The sequence below is a fragment of the Hemicordylus capensis genome, chromosome 5 (genome assembly GCF_027244095.1).
Source record: "Hemicordylus capensis ecotype Gifberg chromosome 5, rHemCap1.1.pri, whole genome shotgun sequence".
Taxonomy (NCBI): domain Eukaryota; kingdom Metazoa; phylum Chordata; class Lepidosauria; order Squamata; family Cordylidae; genus Hemicordylus; species Hemicordylus capensis.
In genome coordinates, this window is record NC_069661.1 from 148,205,577 (window position 1) to 148,232,121 (window position 26,545).

Here is a 26,545-nt window from a genome sequence, read left to right on the forward strand (position 1 = left end):
TTGTCCAATTAATTGCAAATCATTCAACAACAATGAATACATATACCACCTATATGAAATACAGGGACTGCTTTCCAAACCAACAACCAACTTAACAGGAACATGATCTGAAATTGCTGTAGCATCAGTGTTACATGCCTGAACTCAAGATACTAAAGAATAAAACTTCAAAAATAGTCCAACCTAAAACAATTTTTATGGGGGGAAAGTATATTCTTATTGGGGGGTATTAAGAAGACACTATTACAGTCCAGAAAAGGGTCACAAGTTTGATTCAAATCTCCAACAATCAAGTGATCAACTATCAAAGTGTGTAAATGTTCAAAACAGCTGTGAATTAGTTCTGGGGAATCTGTAACTGGACCATACAAATTCATTAATGCCAAGCATTGCCCACCCATACTAACAATAAGTATAAGAAACAACCTTCATCATCTGTTATTGTTTGTTCAACAATTAATTTAGAAGATTGTGGAATAGCCGCACTCCTCCTCACCCTCTAATTGCTGCTTGCATAGACACTCCCCACCCATGCCCTTTGCAAGAGCAATTTATCAGCTGGCAGAATGGGAGTTTCTTCTTCATTGAGCAGCCTCAATGACCATTTCCCCCAACTTGGTCAAGACCTGTTGGTGCTTTGACGGATCGCCCAGCCCTTTAACATTCTAGGTAACCATGTAAACTGCCATTTTCAAACATCACAACAAAAAGCAAAAACAGCAGGAACAAACAAATGTGAGATTGTTAAAGATGTTAGGTTGGTTTGGAAAGTGTGGCCTTCCTGCTGCACAACTAGAAGTGCACATCTCCCCCTCCATCCAGCATAACATTCTGCCAGAATACTCACATAGCAGTTTGGGAGGATATTCCATGGTCTGTCAGATGAGGAGCTAGAATGTTCATCCTCAGTTCTAATTATACAGTGGGTAATCCAGTCAAAATCAACCCTTTGTTATTTCAAGTAACTTTTGAAACTGTTGTTCTGGAGGAGAGAGAAAAAACACTGGCTAATGTCCACACTAGTACTGTGCTGGTGCAACAGTGCTGACATCCAGACTAAAACTGCACCCACCATTGCATGGGAAGTGGGGTAATTTTTGTCTGATTTTCAAAGAGCTTTCCTCTGTGCTCATGAAAATATGTCCCTGAAGACTGGCAAAAATTGCACCTTCTCTCATGCAATTCAGAGTGTTAGTATGGATGTCAGCAGTGTGTGCCAGCGTGGTACTACTATAGAAGCCAACCTCCATCTTTCCACATGGACAGGAAGCAGACTTCCTGCTTCCAAAGTAGCTTGCAGAAGCACAGTATGTATAATTTTGTTGTGAATTCCAAATACTTATGTTTTTGAATGTGTGTGTGTGTGCACGTATGCCATGGTTCTGTTATACAAAATGAGTGTCCTTGCATCTCAGTTTTCAAAGAGATGTTTAGATGGTTACTGCTGAAGTTAATGTGGGACTAAAGAACTTAACTTCTGTCTGCATTGCCACTTGATTAAAGCAAACCATTGCTGTTCCTCTCTGCTTTGTGCCTTGACTGAGAAGAAAAGTAGTGACCATTGAACATTACCAGTGTTTTGGAAAAGGAAGAATGGGTGTATACTTTTGGAAAATATGTTCTACCCAACTATTTCTGCCAGTGAGGATGTAATTGCACTCCATCCAATGAGGATCCAATGAGAGGATGTAATTAGAGCCAGTCAATCAGCCAAAGAAAATAGAAGTAAACAAATGTGTGAAGTGTGAACTGTACAGCAGTAGAAACACATCTTGCTGCAAAACAGTGAGGAAGTGTTAATGGCACACGTTACCTTCAAGGAAGACTAAAGTGATATTTTCTTCTTTAAGAATATAAATAGGCTCAACCTGCCAACTGTTGTTCAACACATACATGCCATTTATACTTCTGAACAGGGTTTTTTTTTTTTTTTTTGCATTAGCTGGTCATAGGCTGTTAAGCGAAGGCAGGGAAGCAAGTAGTAAGTTTCATGTGCAAGAAGCAGTTAATTGTCTTTAAAAGCTCCTGCCAAAAGGAAGATCACAGCTGTTCATTTATACCAAGGTCACTCATGATCCTTGATTTCATCAGTGATATCTGTAGCATAAGCCACAGAATGGTGCAGCAGGGAAGCAACTTGCCTAGGGAGCAAGAGGTTGCCGGTTCAAATCTCCACTGCTGTTTCCCAGACCTATATCGGGCAGCAGTGATATAGGAAGATGCTGAAAGGCATCATATCATACTGTGTCGGAGATGGCAATGGTAAACCACTCCTGTGTTCTACCAAAGAAAACCACAGGGCTCTGTGGTTGCCAGGAGTTGACACCAACTCGACGGCACAACTTTACCTTTACTTTTATCTGTAGCATGGAAGGAGCTTCAAATGCACATCTTTATCAACCATTGGTGAATCATTATTTTAAAAAGAAAGAAGAAAAAGCATAGATAGCACTTAATTTTGAAAAGTATTTGCAGTCATTATCTTGTGGCAAAAAATATTGTCCCAAGGAAAGCAACATGGCTAATACTATCTGGAAGGGAGGTTGTTGTAGAAGGCCTGGTAGCCTTCTCTGGATCCCTTAGTGATGGACAGTTACAGGCCAATCTCCAATTGAGAGGGTGGTGGCTGACCAGCTCCAGGCAGTCTTGGAGGAAACTGATTATCTAGATCCATTTCAAACTGGCTTTAGGGGTGGCTATGGGGTTGAGACAGCCTTGGTTGGCCTGATGAATGACCTTTACTGGGGAATCGACAGAGGGAGTGTGACTCTGTTGGTTCTTCTGGATCTCTCAGTGGCGTTCAATACCATCAAACATGGTATCCTTCTGGATCACCTGGGGGAGTTGGGAATAGGGGGCACTGCTTTGCAGTAGTTCCGCTCCTATCTCTTGGGTAGATTCCAGATGGTGGAGCTTGGTGACACTTGCTCCTCAAAATGGGAGCTGCTATATGGAGTTCTCCAGGGCTCCATTCTGTCACCAATGCTTTTTAATATCTACATGAAACCGCTGGGTGAGCTCATCAGGAGATTTGGTGCTGGGTGTTATCAGTATGCTGATGACACCCAAATCTACTTCTCCTTTTCATCTTCAGGAAATGACACTCGTTCTCTAAATGCCTGCCTACAGGCGGTAATGGGCTGGATGAGGGAGAACAAATTGAAGCTGAATCCAAGCAAGATGGAGGTGCTCATTGTGGGGGCTCAGAATCTGAGGGATGAGTTAGATCTCCCTGTGCTGGATGGGGTTACACTCCCCCAAAAGGAGCAGGTGTGCAGCTTGGGAGTACTCCTGGACCCAAGCCTCACCCTGGTATCTCAGGTGGTGGCCATTATTATTATTATTATTATTATTATTATTATTATTATTATTATTATTACTATTATTACATTTATATCCTGCTCTTCCTCCAAGGAGCCCAGAGTACTACATACTACATACTTGAGTTTCTCTTTCACAACAACCCTGTGAAGTTGTTTAGGCTGAGAGAGAAGTGACTGACCCAGAGTCACCCAGCTAGTTTTATGGCTGAATGGGGATTTGAACTTAGGTCTCCGCAGTCCTAGTCCAGCACTCTAACCAAGTGCTTTCTATCAGCTTCAGCTGATTTGACAGTTGCACCCATTCTTTGGAGAGGATGACCTCAAAACAGTGGTGCATAAGCTGGTAATCTCCCGGCTCGACTACTGCAATGTGCTCTACGTGGGGCTGCCTTTGTACGTAGTCCGGAAACTTCAGTTAGTTCAGAATGCGGCAGCCAGATTGGTCTCTGGGGCAACCCAGAGAGACCATATTATGCCTGTTTTGAAACAGCTACACTGGTTGCCTATATGTTTCCGGGAAAAATACAAAGTTCTGGTTATTACCTTTAAAGCTCTGAACGGCTTAGGTCCAAGTTATCTAAAAGAGCGCCTTCTTTTACAAGATCCCCACCGCACGTTAAGATAATTTGAGGAGGTCCATCTCCGGTTGCAACTGGTTCGTCTGTCTGTTCGGACCTTCTCTGTAGCTGTTCCTGGGCTGTGGAATGCACTCCCAGCAGAAATTCGTAATTTGAGTTCATTGCTGTCCTTCAGGAGAGCCCTTAAAACCTACCTATTTGGCCTGGCCTTCCAGGGCTTTAAATGATTAACTGTTTTAAATTGTTTTAAATTGTTGCCCTGATTTTCAGGGCTTTTAGCTGTTTTATTGGTTTTATTGTGTTTTAATAGTTTGATTTTAATTGTTAATTTGTTTTAATTGTTTTTATCATGCTCTGAACCGCCCAGAGCCATTTTGGAAGGGTGGTATATAAATCCAATAAATAAATAAATAATAAATAGTAGATATCATAAATGCTTCTCTGAGAGAAGGCAGGATGCCTCCTTGCCTTATGAAGGCAATTATTAGACCACTTCTGAAGAAGCCTTTCTTGGAGTTAGGTGACTATAGGCCTGTCTTCAACCTCCCATGGTTGGGCAAGGTAATTGAGAGAGAGTTGGTGGCCTCCCAACTCCAGGCAGTCTTGGAGGAAACTGATTATCTAGACGAGTTTCAGACCAACTTTGGGGTGGGCTACGGGGTGGGGACTGCTTTGTTTGGCTTGATGGATGATCTCCAATTGGGAATTGACAGAGGGAGAGTGGGTCCTTTTGGACTTCTTGGCAGCGTTCAATACTATTGACCATAGTATCCTTCTGGAGTGTCCAAGGGGTTTGGGGGTGGGAGGCACTGCTTTGCAGTGGTTCCACTCTTACCTCTCGGGCAGATTCCAGATGGTGTCCCTTGGGGACTGTTGTTTTTCAAAAACTGAACTTTGGTATTTGGTGCAGGGTGTTATCGGTATGCTGATGACACCCAAATCTTATTCTCCATATCAACATCATCAGGAAAAGGCATAACCTCCCTAAATGCCTGCCTGGAGGCCGTGATGGGCTGGATGAGAGGTAACAGCTGAGGCTGAATCTTATTGTGCTGGGGTACTTATTGTGCAGGGGGTTGGAATTCGGGAGATTTTTTTGATCTGTCAGTTCTGGATGGGGTCACACTTTCCCAGAAGGAACAGGTATGCAGTCTGGAAGTGCTTCTGGACACAAACCTCTCCCTGGTGTCAACGGTTGAGGCAGTGGCCAGAGGTGCCTTTTATCAGCTTTGGCTGATATGCCAGCTGTGTCTGTTTCTTGAGATAAATGACCTCAGAACAGTAGTACATCTGCTGGTAGTAGTACACAGAACAGTAGTACACCTCCAGACATGATTACTGCAATGCTCTCTATGTGGGGCTGCCTTTGTATGTAGTCCGGAAACTGCAGTTGGTCTAGAATGCGGCAGCAAGGCTGGTCTCTGGGTCATCTTGGAGAGACCATATCACTCCTATCTTAAAAGATCTACACTGATTGCCAATACATTTCTGGGCAAAATACAAGGTTTTGGTTATAACCCATAAAGCCCTAAACAGCTTGGGCCCTGGGTATTTAAGAGAACGCCTTCTTCGCTATGAACCACACCACCCATTGAGATCATCTGGAGAGGTTCATCTGCAGTTGCCACAGTTCGTCTGGTGGCTACTCAGGGATGGGACTTCTCCATTGCTGCCCCGAGGCTTTGGAAATGACACATTCAACTTGGCTACAAGGTATTTTAAGCCCTTAGCCTATTTGTCAGGGAATTTGGGGCTTCAGCCAGACTTAACAGGCTGGTACTCAGTCTAGTGAACTTCCTGAATATCTGTGTCCCAGCCTTTGAGCCCTCCTCTGGCCCATAAGGGAATCTATATATATAATTCTCCTGGGTGTGCCCAGGAGAAATGCGTCCCGGCAGCCCAGCTGATTGGCTGGGCTGCAGGGGGCGCCTGATTGGCTGGCAGCACACCCAGGAGAATTCGCTTGCTGGGCGGCTGCGGAGGCAAGGCGGCGGGCCCAGGGCCGCGGTGGCGGAGCCCAGCGAGGCGGTGGGCCCAGCAAGGTGGCGGCGGCCCCGGCCGTGAGGCGAGGCGGGGCGAGGCGGCGGGCCCAGCGCGATTGCGGCGGGCCAGGCCATGGTGGTGGGGCCCAGCGAGCGGTGGGCCCAGCGAGGCGGGGCAAGGCAGCGGGGCCCAACAAGGCTGCGGGGCCGGGCCTGGCCGCGGAGGCGAGGTGGCGGGACTGGCCGGGCTGGGCCCAGCTGCGGAGGCAAGGCGGCGGGCCTGATGGCGGCACTCTGGGGCCGGCCGCGGCATCAGCGGCGGCACGCTGGGGCCGGCCAGGCCCGCTGGCGGCGGCGGCCGCACTCTGCCCCGCCGGAGACGGGGGGCGGGAGGAGAGAGAGAGGTAGCCTGGCCTGGCCGGGCCTGGCTGCGGAAGCGAGGCGGCGGGACTGGCCAGGCCGCGGAGGCGAGGCGGCGGGACTGGCCGGGCCCGGCCGCGGAGGTGAGGCGGCGGTGGCCGCACGGGTCAGCTAGTAGATAGAAATGTGCAACATCAGCCAATGTGACTGGAAGACCATATGAAGCTTCTTAACTGGTATACATACCAAGAGTTAGGCTTTGTACTCCAGCCTGATCAACACAGCAGTGCCTGCTGCAGTTCAGGCCCCAGCCTTACGGTTCAGCAACTGACCTCAGGGAGCTTAGTTTCAACAGCACATACTTAGGTGTAGACTGAGGTAGATGAATTGAAAGCATAATTTCAGAAAGAGAACTATCATACTCATTTTAAAAAATATATATATTGAGTAAATACTGAAGGATCACTTTGATGGATTATTACAGATGTTTAGACTGAATTTGGCTTTGGAGGGGATGGTGTTTCTATTTAATAATGGGTGCTAAGCTGAGAAATGTAAATGCTAATTTGTTTTGGACAGTATTTTAATATTCAGCACTTTTAAAACATGCCTGTAGAGGGCAGCAAAGAGCTTCCACAGAAAACAGCAGAGGAACATGATGGTGCTGCTTTGGCTTTCTGACTACATTTTTGTTTTATCCGAAAATTGAAGCGGTGTGAAAGCACATACAAACCCTTATCCACTCTTCAAAGTTATACTCACAAGGAATATTGTTTATTCTGTAAAGGCTGAGGTTATTGGATAGAGCAATCGGAATTAAACCTGACCCAAGGCAAAGAATGGTAGCAAATCGATACGGAGACTTCTGTGATAGTGATGAGCCAAACATAGTTCACCACCCTGCTTGCTTCCAGGCTGTTATGCTATTAGGAAGTAGGGTTCTAATAGATCCTCAGAGGCCCATTGATGCACCACACTGTAAGCACAAGACAGGGATTATAGTTGTTTTCTATTCTCTCTCTATCTCTTTGATCTTTGTGTCAGTGTAATGGTCTGCAAGCAAATAACGGCTTGGTTTGCACTTATCTCAAATATTCTGTCATTCATAGGCTTATCTATCTATCTATCTATCTATCTCACAAATAGCATGGATTTTGCTTGCGATATGGGGCAGCCCTGCCATTTCTATTCTTCTACAGCCTCTCTCCCGCTCTAAAAACCCACTCCTGAGAGTTCCAAACATGGAACAGGATGACATAGGGAATGAAGGGCTGGATCAGCATGAAGAGAGGATTAGCAAGAATTGCACCACCCGCACCCTTTGTGCGAATGCAAGTGCCTTCACTCCCACAAGAGCACCTTATGATTCAAGCAAATGTATTTGCCAAGGAGACCTAAAAATATTAAGTGTCATCATATTATAATTTGTTATAATTTGATAGCACTTCTCACAATGCTACAGAGACCATTACAGTTCATTTATTGTGATCCTGACCAGGAAAGCTTGACATAGTCTCTTGAGAATCCATTTTCAAGTTTGTTCCGGCATGCTGAATATGGCATGTTATTATAAGCTACCTGTTTCATCACAAGCCTTGTGATGTATTCCTGTTACCATGTATATTTTTGTATGAATTAATATGTGACATTTATGGTGATTTAACAAAAACATTACAAATCTTGCCCTCATGAAGACCTTGACTACAAATGTCATGGATTGCTTTTTGTTTTAATGATCTGAGAGTACAGGAGCTTCTTGCTGCTGCTGGAACTCTTCTGTTTTAGTTGCTTGTTTGTGTTTTTGCTTTGCAAAAGCATTTTATCCAGAATGTTGTCCTGTGGGATAGATTAGATTGGCTTTGGATGGTGAGTTCTTACTTCATTAGAAGTGCATGTATCTGTATGCTTCCAAGTGTTTAGAGACACAATTTCCAAAAGCCCATAGGAGGCTCAAAACACAGAAAACAAATAGCGATTCAATGTCTGTGAAAAGGGAGAATCCCATGGTAATCCTTAAGCACTCAAACCATTTAAAGACATGGGAAGATGGGTAGGCAGTTTAGTAACAAGGGAGCTTGCTCTAACCTCCCTACATTGCCTAAAGATCAGTCTGCCTGGTAGAATAGCATGGAAGATGGAAGGCAAGGCTGCTATAGTGGCATGAAATTAGCAGGGTTTAAAGCAGAGGTTCCAGGACTGCAACCTAAATGTCTAACTACCCCATTTCCAAAGGGAAGGAGCTGATCACTGATACAAGGCACCAATGAAATTTCATATGAACATGAAGGACAGATGAGGCAGCCTTCAAAACATTTGTAGTGACTAATACTGTGTAAACGATGTCATGGTGGTGTAGGATTTATTTTTAATTAGTAGACCAGCCTGGGGGAGATGCTGTCAAAGTGCACTGATAGCCTGTCCATTGCTCATTTGAGCATAACAAAAAAATAACAAAGGGCTTGGCCTAGAGCTAGTTACAATGTAGACAAAACATAATTTGAGGTTTTCTCTTTTCTTTTTGTGTATTTGTTTTGTGGTGTGTGTCCCTGCTTCCTCAGCTCAAACAGTACTAATGTGATTGAGTGTGGTAATAAACTAGGATGTTAGGATAGAACCCTTGTGGTCCACTAGATAAATTAATTATGAATTAGGAGATGTTTTCTCTGTGTGTTTTTATGTTTTGATCAGTGCTGATGGTGTTCTTTTTTAATTGAGGGGATAGTTGTGCTCCTGCTTTTTGTAATTGTTATACAGTATTTAGATTCATGGTGTTCATGCTAGATTTCCTTTCTCTCCTACTTTCCTTAGTATTGCTCTTATTATTAGCCCTGATTTACTCCTGGATGAATAGGAATAACATAATCCCTGCCTACGACTCCTAAGTAGTGTTGCCATGCCCCCCCCCCCGAAATTTCTGGTTGCACCAAGATTTTAAGCATCTCACTCAGGTTGCTTAGCCCACCCAGATTTCAGCTTTCATTTAAAAAAAAAAAATAGCTGAGCTGTAGCCCTTGTAGAAGTGGAGTTATGGAGCAAAACATGCAGTCACTATTCTGCTCAAAAATTATTTTCAAGCCAATTTACATAATATGCAAAATAGGCACCCAGATTTTGAAAGCCAGAATATGGCAACCCTACTCATAAGGCACTTGGGTCATTCACTGTGTTCCTTTACTGTAGTGTCTCAGCTCCCCAGTCCATGTGCACTGGTACAACGTCCTTTCCCCTCAGTTTGCAGTCTACCAAATTTTCAAGCTATGTGCAACAATGTCTTCCACTTTGCATCTGAATCTCTTCTGACTTCTAGATAAATTTGCATTTGTACAGGTTTATAAATATCTCACAAGCAAGTGAGGCAAATACATTATGGACTGTAAGTGAATGTATATAGGCAACTCTATTGATAACTAATTTTGTCTTATCATAAAACTACAGTCACAAACTTTAATGTGATCCAAGTTTAAATTAAATGCACTGAGCTGTTTCTGTCCCTTAGGCTTATCCAGTGGCTCAAAGGGCTAGAAAGTAATGTAGCATGCCAAATATTGGGGGGAAGACATTCAGGCTGCAGATCTATGGGGCAACCCAGGAGTAAGTCTGGGGTCATAAGAACATAAGAACAGCCCTGCTGGTTCAGACCCAAGGCCCATCTAGTCCAGCATCCTGTTTCACACAGTGGCCCACCAGAAGCCGCTGGAAGCCTACATGCCCTCTCTCCTGCTGTTACTCCCCTGCAACTGGTACTCAGAGGCATCCTGTCTTTGGGGCTGGAGGTGACCTTTAGGCCTCCAACTAATAGCCGATGATAGACCTCTCCTCCATGAAGTTATCCAAACCCCTCTTAAAGCCATCCACGTTGTTGACTTTCACCACATCTTGTGGCAGAGAATTCCACAAGTTGATTATGTGTTGTGTGAAAAAGTACTTCTGTTTGTTGGTCCTAGATTTCCTGACAATCAATTTCATGGGATGACCCCTGGTTCTAGTGTTATGTGAGAGGGAGAAGAATTTCTTTCTATCCACTTTCTCCACACCATGCATGATTTTATAGACCTCTAACATGTCTCCCTGCAGTCGTCTTTTTTTCTAAACTAAAAAGCCCCAGGTGTTGTAGTCTTGCCTCATAAGAAAGATGCTCTAGGCCCCTGATCATCTTGGTTGCCCTCTTCTGTACCTTTTCCAGTTCTACAATGTCCTTTTTAAGATGTGGTGACCAGAATTGTATGCAGTACTCTAAGTGTGGTCGCACTATAGTTTTGTATAAGAGCATTATAATATTAGCAGCTTTATTTTCAACCCTCTTTCTAATGATCCCTAGCGTGGAATTGGCCTATTTCACAGCTGCCGCACATTGAATCAACACTTTCAACAAGCTGTCCACCATGACCCCAAGATCCCTGTCCTGGTCAGTCACCGACAGCTCAGATCCCATCAGTGTATACTTGAAGGGGGGGGGGTTGTCCCAATGTGCATCACTTTACACTTGCCAACATCGAACTGTACTTGCCACTTTGTCGCCCACTCTGTCAGTTTGGAGAGATCCTTTTGGAGCTCCTCACAATCCGTTGGAAAAGTCCTTGGAAAAGCCCTTGGAAAATTACAAATCCTTGGAAAATTACCCTTCATGGTCTCACTCCTGCCTTGTGGTAATTCCTAAGGCTCACGTTGGGGCTTAATTTGGTGGATGGAATGGGAAAGAGGTGTCAATGATAGAGCCTTGGCAACTCTTTTGCCACCACCCAAAAGCTTTGAGAGTAGAGATCACCAGTGGACCCTAGTGAGGACTCAAAGCCCTTAATAGCTGCTTGACAATGACAATCCCTATTGGTGGCCCTGAACAGAACTTAAAGTGAATCCACTTTAGGAGGATTTGAGGCACTAGCTTTGAATTGTCCTCTGGGGAAATTATTTGCTAACCAGGGCTTTAGAACAAGAGTTTAGAGGACATTGGGATGTAACATCCTGCATATTTTGTACTTTCATACTAACCCGTATATATGAAAACTAGAAACTCCTGGGATGGCATGCACTATGGGCCAGTTCAGATGGTATTCTCGCCCCCAAACTAGTTCACACATTCTCACATATATCCTAATTTTATTCAGACACTTTCCTTGCATGTTCATTTGAACTTCCATTCTACACATAGTCAAATACTAATTTAAATCTGTATTTGTAGCATGTGTAGAGGGGCATTCAGATGAACTGTTCCAGCACCTAGTTAAAGAACATTCTGGGAGGACATCAGGACATTGCAGAAAGATGTAAGGATTTGTTTGCTCAAGCCAAATTCCCATTTTAATCATGTGGGCTGATATTGTTGTTGTTTTGGGTTGGGGCGGTAGATATCATCCAAACCAGCCCTATGACTTTCAAATGTGAAGGGAAACATGATGGTAAAATCACATCTGGTGATAGAAAATGTGAATGCTTAATCAGGTGCAGGTCATATTGATTACCATCACATTTATAATGTGATCATTATTTCATTCATCATTTCTGGATTGTGTGTTAGTTTGGAAAGCAAGCTTTTAAGTTTCTTGCTAAGAATTGCAGAGGTTTAGAATTCTCAAGGACTGGCTGCCTTCCACATAATACACCTAAAGTAAAAGCATCTGGTCCTGTAGGAGATTAGAAGCTCTAGTTGGCAATAGACTTGGAAAAGAATATTCCACACACACACACACACACACACACACACACACACACACACACAGAATATTCTACACACACACAAAGAATATTCTACACACACACCCAGATATTCTGCAACTGCAGCATTTGGGGGGGACGGGACTTAAATGAATAAAACTGCATCAGTAGATTCTCAACCATCGATATTCTCAAAGACAGGGAACATTTGATTTGTAAAATCCTGTTGCTTCAGGGCACAATGATGGTTCTGTGAAAGGTTTAATCTGTCTTCTTTTACATATGCATGGATGCTGATTATTACCAGCAGTTACCAGCTCAGCACCAGAAATCAGTGTCTCTCAGCAGGGAAAGTAGAGTCATGCCTTCTTTTTAAAAAATGCAGTGTTTTTTTTAGTTGCTGAGCCTCAGAATCCACCCTTGACCTGGAGCATGGCTGCCCAACTTTGGCCCACCTGCAGGTGGTGGACTCCAGCTTTATCCTGCCCTGATGTGATGGACATTATGGTGATTATTATTATTATTATTATTATTACATTTATATCCCATTCTTCCTCCAAGGAGCCCAGAGCGGTGTACTACATGCTTAAGTTTCTCTTTCACAACAACCCTGTGAAGTAGGTTAGGCTGAGAAAGAAGTGACTGGCCCAGAATCACCCAGCTAGTATCATGGCTGAATGGGGATTTGAACTCAGGTCTCCCCGGTCCTAGTCCAGCACTCTAGCCACAACACCACACTGGCTCATTTTCTCCAGTATACCGTTTTCTCCAGTTTTTTGAAATAATGAGAAAACTGCTAGTATTTATAGATCTCAGTGTGTCCAAACATTCAGGTGCTAGGAGGGAAGAAATGAATACGAATATGATGAAAAGAAATTCAGTATTGCTCCACAATTCAGTACTTGCTCACTGATTCATTTTTTACGCCATCTTTGTAGCAGCATTTCAGTCTCTCATTAGTGTGTCCCAAATGGTGCCTTTTGGAAAACATAAAGTTAAAGGTATTTGAGCAAAAAGTGCAGGTAATAATGGAGGGGGAAATCCTTTTACATAAATGTGAAACCTGATGCTAATGAAGTACCAAGATATCAGAAAAAGCAACTAGAATTATGAGATACTCAGATCCTTCTTAATTAGGGATGTGCATGGAACCAGCTCTGTGCACCCGGGAGGCAGTGGGTGGTTGTTTTAAGGTGCAGGGAGGGTGACCTTACATCTGCCGCTGCATTTTCCCCGCCGGCACTGCTGCTACCAAAACTGCTGATGGAGGGCGGCTGAGTACCTTCTTGCCACCCCGGTCTGTGTAATAGCAGAAGTGGCCGGCACGCATGCACATGTCACACACACACACATGCACACACTCTCTCTCTCTCTCTCTCTCTCTCTCTCACACACACACACACACACACGGAGCTACTTCTGGAATTACACTGACAGGGGTGGCAAGAAGGTACTCAGCCACCCTGGGTCAGCGGTTTTGGCAGCAGTGCTGGTGGGGAAAACACGGTGGCAGAGGTAAGGACACCCTCCCTGCACCTTAAAACAACCACCACCACCACCACCCATATCCGAACCAGCTCAAAGTCTGGCATTTCAAACTGGTTTGGCGCTCCAGAAAAGGAGCACCAAACTGGTTCCTTTCACATATCTATTCTTAATGAGAGGAAGGTTGCTCTGCAAGTAATCAGATTCACTTAAGGGAAAAGAGAGTTTGTTTTTTCTCCAGCAAAGACTAGAACAGATACAATCATTAGGGTTGTGCAAAATATCAGCCGACTTTACTTTGGACAAACTCAACAAGATTTGAACTACTGGTCGCTTTGGGTCCAGTCAAGCCAAATTGGGCTGCTTCAGCCAACTTTGGTAATCCTCCTTGCAGACTTCTCTTCTGCATATGGGCAGAAAACAAGTGCAGCTGTGGCAACAATGAAGCTTTCGTTTGAAAAGAACTGGAATAGTTTTTTATTTCCTAGGACTGTGCATGGCCAAGATTACTGTGCTCTTCTCGATCCTGACCATTCTTGCATCGTGCCACCAAAGCAGCAGGGAATGGACTAACATCTCATCAAGCCAATAATTAGTATTGGTTCAATGCATTGGGGTGGGGAGGGGAGGGAACATCGAGCAAAGATCTGTTTCTATGAAGACATCAGCCACCCGCAGCAACAGCATTTGAAATCCCCTCCTTTCCTTGCTTGGTCTTGCCCATAATGTATCAGGAAAGGAAGCAACATCATGCAATTGTGTCTTTGTCCTGGTGCATTACAGGGGAGAAAAAATGGCAGCACCCTGTAACTGTAGGGCTTCCCAAAGCATCTGGTTGGCCACTGTTCTGAACAGAATGCTGGACTGTGTTTATGTTTTTGTAAGTTATGAGCAATTCAGGACTGATGTTCTTAGGATAATAGTAAAAAGGAAACCACCAGTTTCATGTACTGCACTCCTCTTACGTTTATTGTGTGAATAAGCACAAATAGAGGCAGATTCCATAGCTGAAATGCCATGGACATGGCTTGTTCATGAGATTGGTAGGGTATTATTCTTGATGTTATAAAAGAAGGCAGGGGCATAAAGCCATTAATACCAAGCACCCTTTTAAAAGAGATTTCTATTTTGGTACAGGGTTTTTTCAGAAAAGCATGTACTTCAGGTTAGAGTAGGTCTCGGCCATAAAGAATGTGCCACTCTATTTCAAAGACTAGGAAAGAATGGCAAGCTATTAATGTAAAAAAAGTTCCATTATGTCCAAAAATAAAAAAAGAAGGAAAAAGAAAATTCAGTGAAGCATAAATGTTTTCACATAAAATCAATTCTCCCATGAAACAAAATGATCACAATAGAGTTTGTTAAAATGACCTTCATTCTTCCCTCACTTGCTTGATAGATTTTTTTTTTTTCATAGCAAGAAAAAACAAATGTAGATCTATAGTGGAAAATTTAAGTCTTTTTTTTTTTAAAGTGTTTTTGTTTTTGTGATATGTTGTTCACAATGATAAGAAGTTTCTGGATTTAAGTTTTTAAATATTTCCATTTAAAAATATTAGAGATGTTATATCATTGTTCTATCAGAGCAGTAGAAATGACTAACATTCCCTTTGATATCAGTGGATCACAAAGGTACAATAGAAGAGCTCAGTGCTAATGTTATTTTATTGGAAGACAGAGTGGAGTGTTTGTAGCCTGAAATGTTGTTCTGTAGAGTAGAGTGGCCCATGGCATGTACATAGGTGGAGATCCTGTGATATAAATACCCAATTTTTCAAGTACTCATGCATTCCTGCTTATGTACATATGCTACTATACACACACACATCTGACCAAAACATGGAAGTTCACAGGGGGCAGAGCATAAGGACAGCTATCATAATGAAGATATATATAGGGCTAGAACTACTGAACGTCCCTTATGACCTGTAAGGTTTAGTTTCTTTCCAAAAGCAAATTCTGTCTTCTTTCTTTTCCACCCATAAATGGTCCGTGCCATTACATTTGTAGAGTGTGAGAATTTTACAGTGGTTTCCCACACACACCATTTTTCTTCCTTTTTAAAACCATTGTAATATTTCAGTGTGTTTTGTATTTAGGGAGTGTTTATTTATCATGATAATGCATTGTATGCATGACATACAATAATAATAATAAATGTTAAGCGACTGGGAATCCTCTTGGCAATTCCAGTCTTGCTGAGAAATAGGCTGGAGTGTCAGACTTTCTGGTTCCAAAAAGTGTATCATCACCCTCATTGCAAGTCAAAGCTGATGCTCCCAGTTCTGCACACTACTTGCCATTTCTGGCTTCGTGGGAGCCTCTTCTATGGAACTGAACCCCTTGGGAACATTCGGAAGCTGTGCAGGAATGGCTGGAAAGGTTCCCAGGGATATCTGGGAAGAGGCATTTGTGAAGACAGAGACATTTGTGAAGTATAGTTTCCAGCTGTGGTGGGTTAATCTCCCTTCCATGCTCTCTACTAACACATCCTGCATTTTCCCCATGGGGAAAGTGATTGTCTCTCTTTGTGAGAGGGAATTTAGATTACATCCCAAGGCTGAAATGATCTTAGATGTCAGACACTTGCAGTAGTAGTTAGTCCTGGGAGTCTGCTTAGCTGAACACCCCTCAAAGAGAGTGCAAAGCTAATCCCCTTTCCAATTTGTGGGGCTTGTGGTCAAATCTAGGGGCGACCACTTCACTGTCAACTAAGTGACTTGTCCCCATGTATAACATAGACTGGGAGCTCACATTGTGGCAGCATAGCAAAAGTGCCGTCTCTAAGCCTAGAGATACAGTTGCAACCAGGGAGGCTTCTGGGAGTGGGCAGAATAAGCTCAGCTGGTAACAGTCCTCCCTCTGAGGTAGGAACAAAACCGTTCCAAGACTGGAGTGTTCAGTTCTTGCAAAGTCCTGCCAAGGGGCCCAGTACGGATACCATGAGCAATAGTATCAAAAGTCACCACAAGTTCCAGCGGGATGCACACCCCTTGCCAAGTTCCCAGTGTAGCTCATCCACCAGGTCATCCACAGATGTAATTTCTTTTCATAACCAGAACTGTTTTAATGGACTCCAACAAACGCAATGCACAATGCAATAATTCCATGAAAGCTGAAAAATACCTTCTATTCCATCTCAGTTCCTGCAGTTCTCCCACCTTCATTTTTTTCAATTCAGAAGCCACTTCTCAATAAGATATAAACTAGGTTTTCATTTGTTACACTTCATTCAAACCTTTATTGTTTTTGTAGAAAATAAATTGATTCAATATGGCTGTTTTTATAACAAGAATTTTTAAGCATTTTTTTTAAAAGGTCAATTTATTTAACTGCAGACTAGTTTAAGAAAAGGTCATGTCAGACTCACATTTATTGACAAAAGCAGTGCAAGCAAAGCAAAACATTTACTATAGGTTCAGTCTGGCAGCATGTCTGAAGAAGGATGTTATGTAGATTAAGCAGAGTGTTTATTTACAGAACACAAGATACAGCAACCTAATTTTCTATCTAATAACATTTAACCTGTTCTTTTCCTATTGAAGATTTAATTCTGATCCTCCAAAAAGACTATACTGAACTTAGTTGTCAAACACGATCAAAAGTTGAAGAAACACCATTTGCTAAACTGGTTTTTCAAGTCCAGCTATTTTGTCAAAACATTTCATTTTGAGATTATATGCATAGGATGTGAGGCTATTATACTTTCATTAAGTGAATGTTTGATATGTTTCCTTCTCACTGAAAGGGCCACTTGAGAACCAGCTAACAACCTGCTCAGTTTTCCCATGTGGAAAATAGGTGTGTTTCTGGTAAATTTACCAATGTCCCGAAATCACAGTGGAACTTTAAAGAGTGTTGTCTGTACAGTGAAATAATGACACTGAGAGCAGCCCTGGGATGAGATCTGAGGCATCCCCCACTACCTGGCCTGCCTCCCTTTGCTGGGCCGTTACAGGGTCTAATCAGAAGTGCACTTAGATAATTTTGGAGCTTGGACCTAAAGGCCTTTGAAGCCCCCACCCCCTGGAGTCCCCCCCACTGCAAGTTAAGCATCACCTGCCTACACACACACACACACACACACACACACTGTGACAAACAGAGTGTTTTCAACACATGGGTTCTTGAGGGCACAAACATAAACTGAACTCACAAGAACATAAGAATATAAAACAGGTATATTCATGCAAATATGCATTAGCGGAAACAGTTCAACATGCACCTTAACTTATTCCCATACCACATATTTGTTTCCCCACTCCCCTCTCTGTCTCTAAAGCACCCAGCACAGGTCACAGTCACACCCAGCCGCCCAGCACAGTGTGGGCCAATGATGATCACACCACCCAGGACAGACTAAAGAGGATTTGGGGGCCCCCAGGGGGTGTGGAGGCCCTGGACTTAACCCCAAAGTCCAGGGGTAAGAGCACCACTTGGTCTGAAGACATCACTGTGCTGGCATGAGGATGCTGCCTCCATCTCAATGAGTCAGCAACCCATTGAGATGGAATGGAAATGTAACCCATTTCCAGATTTTATGGGTGATGTTTGTTCCTCTTTAGCAAAAATGAACTCAATCTCAGCATACCATTAGGAACAAATTATCAGGCAGCGTCTTTCTAAAAAAACAAACTGTTGAGTGTCAGGGGATCAGACTCCTATTCACTATTTGGCTTCCACCCTGTTAGTTTCTATTAGTCAAGTACTTAAGCACATCATATTGCTAGCACAAAGCTTAAGAACAAGTATTAAGATTTCACGTCACTAGAGCCAAATTTGAAAGGAATTTTGAGCCCAAAGTTGTCCAGTCGAGGCTTGACATTCTCAGACAGTTATTCAGCAGCCCTATTCATCATCTGCCAAGAGAGCTTTGTGCCCTTAGGACAATGAATCTCATGAAAGAGATAACAAAATGCACAGAACAAAAATGGACAAAAGTTCAGACCATATTTAACATAGTTACTTCTTGTGGAACTTCTCTCTGACTCTGTCATCTGTATTTATTTAAACTATTTAAACTGGCTTCTACATTATATACAAGGTTCAAGCCAGAAGCAACTACACCACTGTTATTTGTTGACTCAGGAAGACAGCTTGTTAACACAGAGCAACATTGTGGCCAAAAAAACAGCAGAATATGTTTGAAGATCAATATGCATAGGGGCGTCCTCGTCAGTATCATAGGGGCGTCCTCGTCGTATCATTTCTCTGTGTAAACCGCCCTGAGACATTTTTGGAAGGGCAGTATAGAAAAAATCAAATAAATAAATAAATCTAAATGAAGTTTCAGATATGCAGGGAATAATATCTGTGCTAATAGAGAATGCTGTCTTTAAAGAAGAATGCTTCTAGAAGAGAGATTTGGGCCTATCCTAGTCTAGTTTTTGAAAAATTCTTTATTTAGAACTATGAGGTAGGCCCATCATTGATTGGGCAAAGTCATTTTGCATAGATTACACTGTTAGGAAAGTTCCAGAAATGAAACCCAGGAGTTCCTCTAATATCACGGGGCTAATGATCGTGGAAGCCACAATATTGGAGTGTTTGACCTAACCACCAAAATGAAGTTAGGCAGGTTCCTTAGTTAAACAATCCACTCTCGCAGCAAGACTGTGCAGAGGCGAATACATTCTACAGGCCAGTCACTCACAATCAACACATCATTTGCTTGGTTTTTTGTCCACTGTCCTGGGCACAAACTTCCTGGATGCACACAATACCAATGTCTTCTGTCCATCCAAGTCACATACAGATGGCAGTGCTTCCCTTTGTGAATGTGGTTGCATATCTGGAGGTATGTCTGGCTCGTTGTGTCTCATAGTGCGTAAATAGGTCAATCCCTTGCTCAGGAGAGCTTCTGCCAGCTATACACTGGAAGAACATCCCTCACCACAATTATCTAAGGGCAGGTTCCAATGAATATTGCCTTGCACATGCAAGAACATCAGTTTGTGGCGAGATGGCACCTGCCCCGATGCCAAGGTTCTTGGCACATCCTTTAATTCCATGAGAGGTATGCTTATCTGAATCACCCCTCTACACATGCTTCAACTAGGTTTTGGAGTGCATGCAGAGGGCCAATTCACCTGAAGCCCCCCACCCCACCCCTCCAAGAATTTTTCCATGGCTGTGCGTCATGTACAGCAGTCTTCCAGCTTGCTTCCCAAGGTCAGCATCTCCTGTCAGTGGGTAGGATATTTTTGCATCACAGCACAACCACATTTTCAAACCGTACTTCTTTGACTTGCTTGGCATGTGTTGCCAGAGGGACCTGCACCTCAGAAACCTAACAGCTGCTCATCAACTGCTGGTCAGACCCAAGAATGGAACTACAGCTCTTGCCCAAACAAGGTCCAGATTAAACTAATGGTTGCCAGCTTCTCTCCTGTCATGTGTCTTTGTCATTGAACCTTAAATTACTTGTAATGCCCTCAAATCATCCCAGCTGCATCATGGCACAGAAATAGGAAGGAACCAAATGTACTGCCCACAGTCCCCACTGTGCTTCATGACTGGCATGAAACACACCAGCTAGGACTAGCAAGCTAAGATACACTATCAGTTCTATAGTCACAGTGCTTATGTCAAGATACTTCCATTGGAACATTGGAAGTTGCTGCCTACTGAGTCAGACCATTGTTTCATCTAGAGCAACATTGTCTACTCTGGCAGTGGCTCTCCAGAACTTCAGGCAGTATTTGGATTCCTCCCTCAGGGTTCATGATGGTCCCTCTCTCCCCCCAGATTGCAGAGGAGTGAGTTGCTTCACTCACTGTCTGGCCTCTTACCAGAGGACCCAGACTCCACCTCACCGCTGTCTCCTAGTGGTGATAGACTGGTTGTAGACCACCTTTTGCCATTTCTGCTTCTCATGTAACCCATTATCTCAGTATCTTCACTGGCAGGTGAGTGAGGTTAAGCAGACTGTACAGAGTCACACATTTCACCTGTACACCTTCTTGCTCTCTCCACCTGGAACCAAGCTCACCCTCCCCCTGTCTGGGTTGTATCCCACTAGGAGACATGAGAAAAGACCAGGTATGCACTGTGGAAGGTTGATCCACTGATGCCAGGCTTGCTGAAGCTGACATGTTGTGGTTGCTGCTGCTGTAGTGATCCTTTTGGCTTTGCTCTAGTGGCTAAAATCCCTACTTCTGTGCAGTCAGATGCTTCCAAATGCTTTACTTGTTCCAAACACTAGGTCTGACATTGTGGGAGGGAATGGTTTCATCTGCACTAACTTGAGAATCCAGAACTATACAGTCTATCAGACTGGTTTTGAGACACTATCATCATCAAGGGAAACAAAACTGAAGTTTCCAAAGAGTAACAGCGTGTCCCTCCCCAGCCCAAATGGCTTAACATTTATTTATTTATCTAACATATTTGTATACCACCCAAAACTCAAGTCTCGGGGCGGTTTATAACAAAACAATAAAAACAACAAATAAAAAGGTCAAAACATTAAAATTTAAAATTTAAAATGTTAAAACTATTAAGAATCACCAAACAATTAAAACAGTATCTAATTAAAAGTTTGGGTGAACAAATGTGTCTTGACTGTCTTTTTAAAAGTTATAAGAGATGGAGAGGCTCTTATTTCAGCAGGGAGCATGTTTCAAAGCCTCAAGTCAGCAATGGAGAAGGCCCATTCCCTGAGTAGCCACCAGATGAGCCGGTGGTAACTGTATTAATTATTTATTTATTTGATTTGTATACTGCCCTTCCAAAATGGCTCAGGTAGACCACTGTAGACCAACCTCTCCTGATGATCTCAATAGGCAGTGTGGTTCATAGCAAAGAAGACATTCTCTTAAATGCCCAGGGCCCAAGCTGTTTAGGGTTTTATAGGTTATAACTCAAACCTTGTATTTTGCCCGGAAACTTATTGGCAGCATGTGTATGGGACAGAAACCACCCCACCATAGAGATTCCATTCATTTCTGGGGTGGTTTTCCCCCCAGTTGGCTTAACATGGGGATAGAATAGAAACCAATCCACCATAGAAAGCTCATTCATTTGGGGTTGGCTTTATACCCTGTGTCATATTTTTATTAATAACATAAATATTATAAATGGCGAGGGACCATACTTGTGTATATGTTGTGTACCAGAGTGTACATAAGAGTTTAACAACAAGAGCATAGCTTGGAGTGCAGTGGTTTGCTTGTTTACACACCTTTACGCAGCTGGGGGGTAGAAATCCACCCCAAAATCTGGATGAGAGTTAATGTAAAGTATAAAATGCCACAATAGCTAGACATATTAACTAGGGGCATGCAAATCGATTCATTGTCGAATAGATTTGGGTCAAATTGGGAGTGATTCACAGATTCAACCCCAAATCAAAGTGCCCTCAAAATAGAGGGTCTGATTCAGGGTAGAGGAGAATCACCCCCAAATTGATTTTATGATTCAAACGCCATTTTAAGGGCCTGTTTTGCTGGGAAAATGGGCCTCAAAATGGCACACTCCCCACTTTCTGGGGAGAGCTGGTCCAACCTTCAACTCCTAGCCCAACCCTCTGCTCCAGACTTAGTGTGTCACCCCGCTTGAGAGGACAAGTCTACCCAGGTTGACTAGCTGGGCTGATGCACCAAGTATAGAGTGGAGGGCTGGTCTACCTGCCGATCCCAATTGGTAGACCAGCTCTCCCTAGAAAAACAGGTGAGCTGATCTACAAATTTTGATCAGCGGGTAAACCAACCCTCTGCTCCAGACATAGTGTGTCAGCCCATCTTGGAGGACAGGTCTACCTAGGTAGAATTGTCCTCTGAGCTGGGCTGATACACTGTTTGGAGTGGAGGGTTGGGCTACTTGCCCATCCCAGTTGGTAGACCAGCTCTCACCAGGAAAAAAAGCTCTATTTTGAGGCCCATTTTCTCAGCAAAAAGGGCCTCAAAATGGCACTCAAATCACCTGAATCAATTCAGGTGATTCAGCACTAATACGTCAAGGCAGCTGGCCAAACCATCAGCTTTTGATTAATCAATTTGGGGTTGGTGGGTGTGATTCAATTGTACCTCAAATCAAATCACATATTTTGATTGGTTCACACCCCTAATTTTAACATGACGTTACTTTCTTGAATCAGTTGAAGAATTGGCGATAAGATCAGAACACATTAAGGAGCAATCTGAAATCTTGTCAGAAACATCTACTTTCAGATGTGGATGGATTTTGTTTTACTTTTTATTACAAAAGATGTTGAATAAATCCTGCTAGCCAAAGTGATCTGGCAGTGTGCAACCATGTGATCTATACATTCATTCTCAGAACTCAGCTCTGCTATTTACAAGTGGATCAAACATACCTGAGTAGCTTCTCAAAGAGTTCTCTTGCCCATTTCTTTGTCCTTCTAGGACAAAGATTGCTGTTCATTTAACCAGAGGTTTCCCTGACAAAGAGTTAAGTAATGCACCAGCTCCACCTGCTGACTTTTTTTTTTTAAGACAAATATCCAGTGCATTTTACTATTGCTAAATTAATTAATTCCAATTACATTGAAGCTGCAAATAAACTCTAGTATGTGAAGGAAGGTTGGAAAGTCCACAAAGATAATATAAGGGTTTTTGTGTAAGAAAGAAATGTCAGAATTGAGTACCCCTGCTAACTGAGCAAAGAGGCACCTTTTTAAAAGTAGTGATTCTCTTTATTTAGTGGGGTGGGGGGTGGGAAGCAACTGGCCCTATCCAACCCCAGCTCAGCATACCGCCAGTGGCTGTTGCTCATGTCTACCTTTATGTTTTTTAGATTGTGAGCCCTTTGGGGACAGGATGTCATCTTATGTATTATATCTATGTAAACTGCTTTGAGAACTTTGGTTGAAAAGCGGTATATAAATATTCGTAGTAGTAGTAGTAGTAGAAGAAGAAGAAAAAGAAGAGAATAGTAAGGCACACTGTATCTGGCTCCTCCTTCTCTTAATTTTCTGAATTGCTGCAGGCACAAATACAAATAGAATTAGTGATTTCCAAATAATTCATGAAAGCAAAGCTACTAGCATCAAGAGAAAGTGTCTTTTTCCCTTTTGAGCTTTGCAGCTCTAAAGACACCACTTAACTTTCTGTTTGTCTTTGGTGTCAAGTGGGAGGCAATTTTTCATGATCTCTCTCTCTCTGAAGTCTTCAGCTTGTGGAGTTCAACAAGAGCTTAAAAACTGACATTAGTGGTATAAAGCTGAAAGCAGCCAATTGATTTGTAATCTCAAAGAGCCAAAGGCAAAGTTCTTGACAACATACAAGTGCTGAGCCACAGGGTTCTGCTTCTGAAATACTGTCACAGATAATTTCCATTTGTAGTGCAAGATGTATAGGACTAGTGCAGATCTTAGTGAGCACCTTGCTCAAAATCCCTACAGCACAAATACATTAAGACCATTTATAGTTCTTCAGAAAAGCATTATTCAAGGAGAGTGTCCGAATGGGAATTAATCATGAACTGTACCCTGACAGGAGTATATTTATTGGTTTAAAAGTTCAGCAAGCATAGGAGAGAGTGCACAGTTGCTGTATGGCTCTGTGTGTGTGTGTGTGGTTTCCATTTAAAAATCATAATGTAACCGGGAATTGCTTATGGATGTTCTTGCTGTCCATGCTCCCCCATGGAGTTCTGAGTTTTAGCTTTACAATGGTAAAGTGAGGTAGGTTAGGTTGGTTCTACCCAGTGAACTTCATAGCTGAGCAGGGATATGGACACATGTCCAAGCCCAACGCTCTTAATGCAACACTACACTAGTTCCCTAGGCATGATGGGCTGCGGCTGCCACTTTTCTATGATATCCCATACCAGTCCTGGAATGTGTGCATGAAGGAACCAGCTGGGCGGCACAGCCAATGCAAATCTTACCTGTTGGGGGGAAATGAAATGCTTGCATGTAAAGGAAATACATAACTGTCTCTGACATATCATTCCTCCCTGCTTGTGGTGTTTGAACATTGTGGAATCACACCATTATAGTTTTTCACTTTCATTACTTGCCCTTTAAATTACTATCCAGGCTTTATTCTGACATGAAAATATATCATTACGATGGAGGAGAGATCAAAACTGGGGGTAAATAGTCTAAACAGCTCTGGAGATAAGTACCTTCATTTACCAGAATGATGTGCAAACTGTTTTATTACTAAAGGGATGGAATCTAGCTCTCCAGTTCTTGCAAGGCTAAATTGCAATTAGAGACATTTTCTATTCCTGCACTACTTCCCTATTGAGCATTTCAAATTACAGGTAAATAGTACACATGGGTAGCATGTTATCACCTTAGCCTTACTTTACTACAAACAGTTCAGGTACTTGTATTTGAATACCAGCAGTAAAATAAACCATCTATGCTGTTGAAACATGCATTAATCTTTAAATAGGAGATTGTTCATTTCACAACCTGTTGTGGATTATTTAGTGTGTTTCATGTACTAAATCTGAAAAGTGCTTTACTAAGTGTTGAATTATTTTTGCTATATCCCATTTTTAGCAAAGCTAAACATTGCAGCCAAAACATTTACACATTAAAGAGGTTTTTTATTAAATTGGAGGGCTGTCACTCTCTGCCTTTTTGTGATGATGAAAAAAGATTAGTGATTCATAAAGCCATGTTTATTTTCTTTAATAGTATCCAAAAAGCATTAGCTGAACAGTAATACCTGCAGACAGAAGGCTGACCTGAATAGTGAGATCTATTTTCTCAGAGATTGAGAAGGTAGTTATGTCAATAGAACACCTGTAAGAAATTCAGATAGGGTAAAAGAAAATATTAGCTTTGTTTCTGCTTTATTACAATAGCTTATAATTCTTCTTATGTTAAAGGAGACGGGCAAATGCTTATCCAAAGCTCTCACAGTCTGTCAGTAACCCCATTCAGACATTAAGGTCATTCATATGACTAATATTATCGGGGCTGGTGGGGGAGGCAGAACACAACCTGCCTGTTTCGAGGGCTCACCTGCACTGCACACCCACACAATTGGCATGTGGTGATGGCCACAGCAGGGATCTGAAACAGGAAGTCCTCCAGTATTACACAATGTTTTACATGGGCAGAGGAGAGGCTTCCTGGTTGCTGTAGAGCAGGCCTGCTCAACTTAGCTCCCCCCAGCTGTTTATGGACTACAACTCCCTTAATCCCCAGCCATAGTAGCCAATAGCCAGGGATTATGGGAGTTGTAGGCCAACATCTGCAGGAGGGCCAACGTTGAGCAGGCCTGCTCTAGAAGCAGCACTCAATCGTGGAGAGCAAGCCAGGCTGCTAGGAGCTGCTGTAAACAGCCCTGATCATGCACATGATCGGGGCTGTAAGGTAAGACAGCCACTAACCTTGGTAAGAATCAAGGTAAAACTATGGGGTAGCCCTGCTCTGGAGCAGCTGGTAGGAGCAGGTCCTGTGGCTCCACACGAGCCTCTCTACCCTGGTTTTCCCACTCCTACCCAGCTTTGGCCAGTCATGTGAATGACCTTATTATGTTTGTTGTGCCAGGGGCATGTTTCCTTTTTGGGGTCTGAGATGGAGAGACAGGCACACAGGTGGAAGGTGAATAGATGTCATTTTAATCATAAAAAGAGAAAGGAGTAAAAGGCTTACATCCCTTGAGACACACACTACCAGGGATTCTGTCACAACAGGGGATGTGGCTTTGCTGGGGATCTGAGGCACACTAATCTATCAGTGAGATCCAATTAGCACTCTAAAGGGGCTGCCATTTGTAGTTTATTACAAATAAACTCCACTCGCTGGCAAACAGACACGCATGAGCAAAGAATGGCCAACCCAGGTGGACAGAAAGACAGTATAAAGAGCAAGGTTCATTAGTGTTCACACAGAATGCTGATAAGGCGATGCAGCTAATTATATCACTAACCAAAAATGAGGAGCTCAGCAGAGATGAAAGGGAGAGAGAGAATGCTTTATACAAGTACTCTCATGCAAGATGGCTGTCCCATGCCTTCTACACAGGGAATGGCTAATGCATTACAGTACATGAGGAGAGCTGGTCTTTCCCCCTTAGCAAGAATGACTTGTCCACTTAGCTAAGCAGGGTCCACCCTGGTTGCATATGAATGGGAGGCTACATGTGAGCACTGTGAGATATTCCCCTGGATAGAAGAGTATCCAAGTTTCAAGTTCCCTCCCAGAGTTCTCCAAGATAGGGCTGAGAGAGATTCCTGC

General features: G+C 43.0%; 1 protein-coding gene across 20 annotated transcripts in view; it reads left to right on the forward strand.

Annotated features, from left to right (window-relative positions):
- MAGI2 (membrane associated guanylate kinase, WW and PDZ domain containing 2) overlaps positions 1-26,545 on the forward strand; it is a 953,479-nt gene that overhangs the window by 185,377 nt on the left and 741,557 nt on the right. Inside the window, exon 1 of one of the 20 annotated variants that reach the window (XM_053251291.1) lies at positions 5,603-5,614. The exons of the other annotated variants lie outside the window; for them this stretch is intronic. The gene's annotated coding sequence lies outside the window, so the exon portion shown is untranslated. Of the gene's footprint in view, positions 1-5,602; positions 5,615-26,545 lie in introns of those variants that run through there. 20 annotated transcript variants of the gene reach the window in all.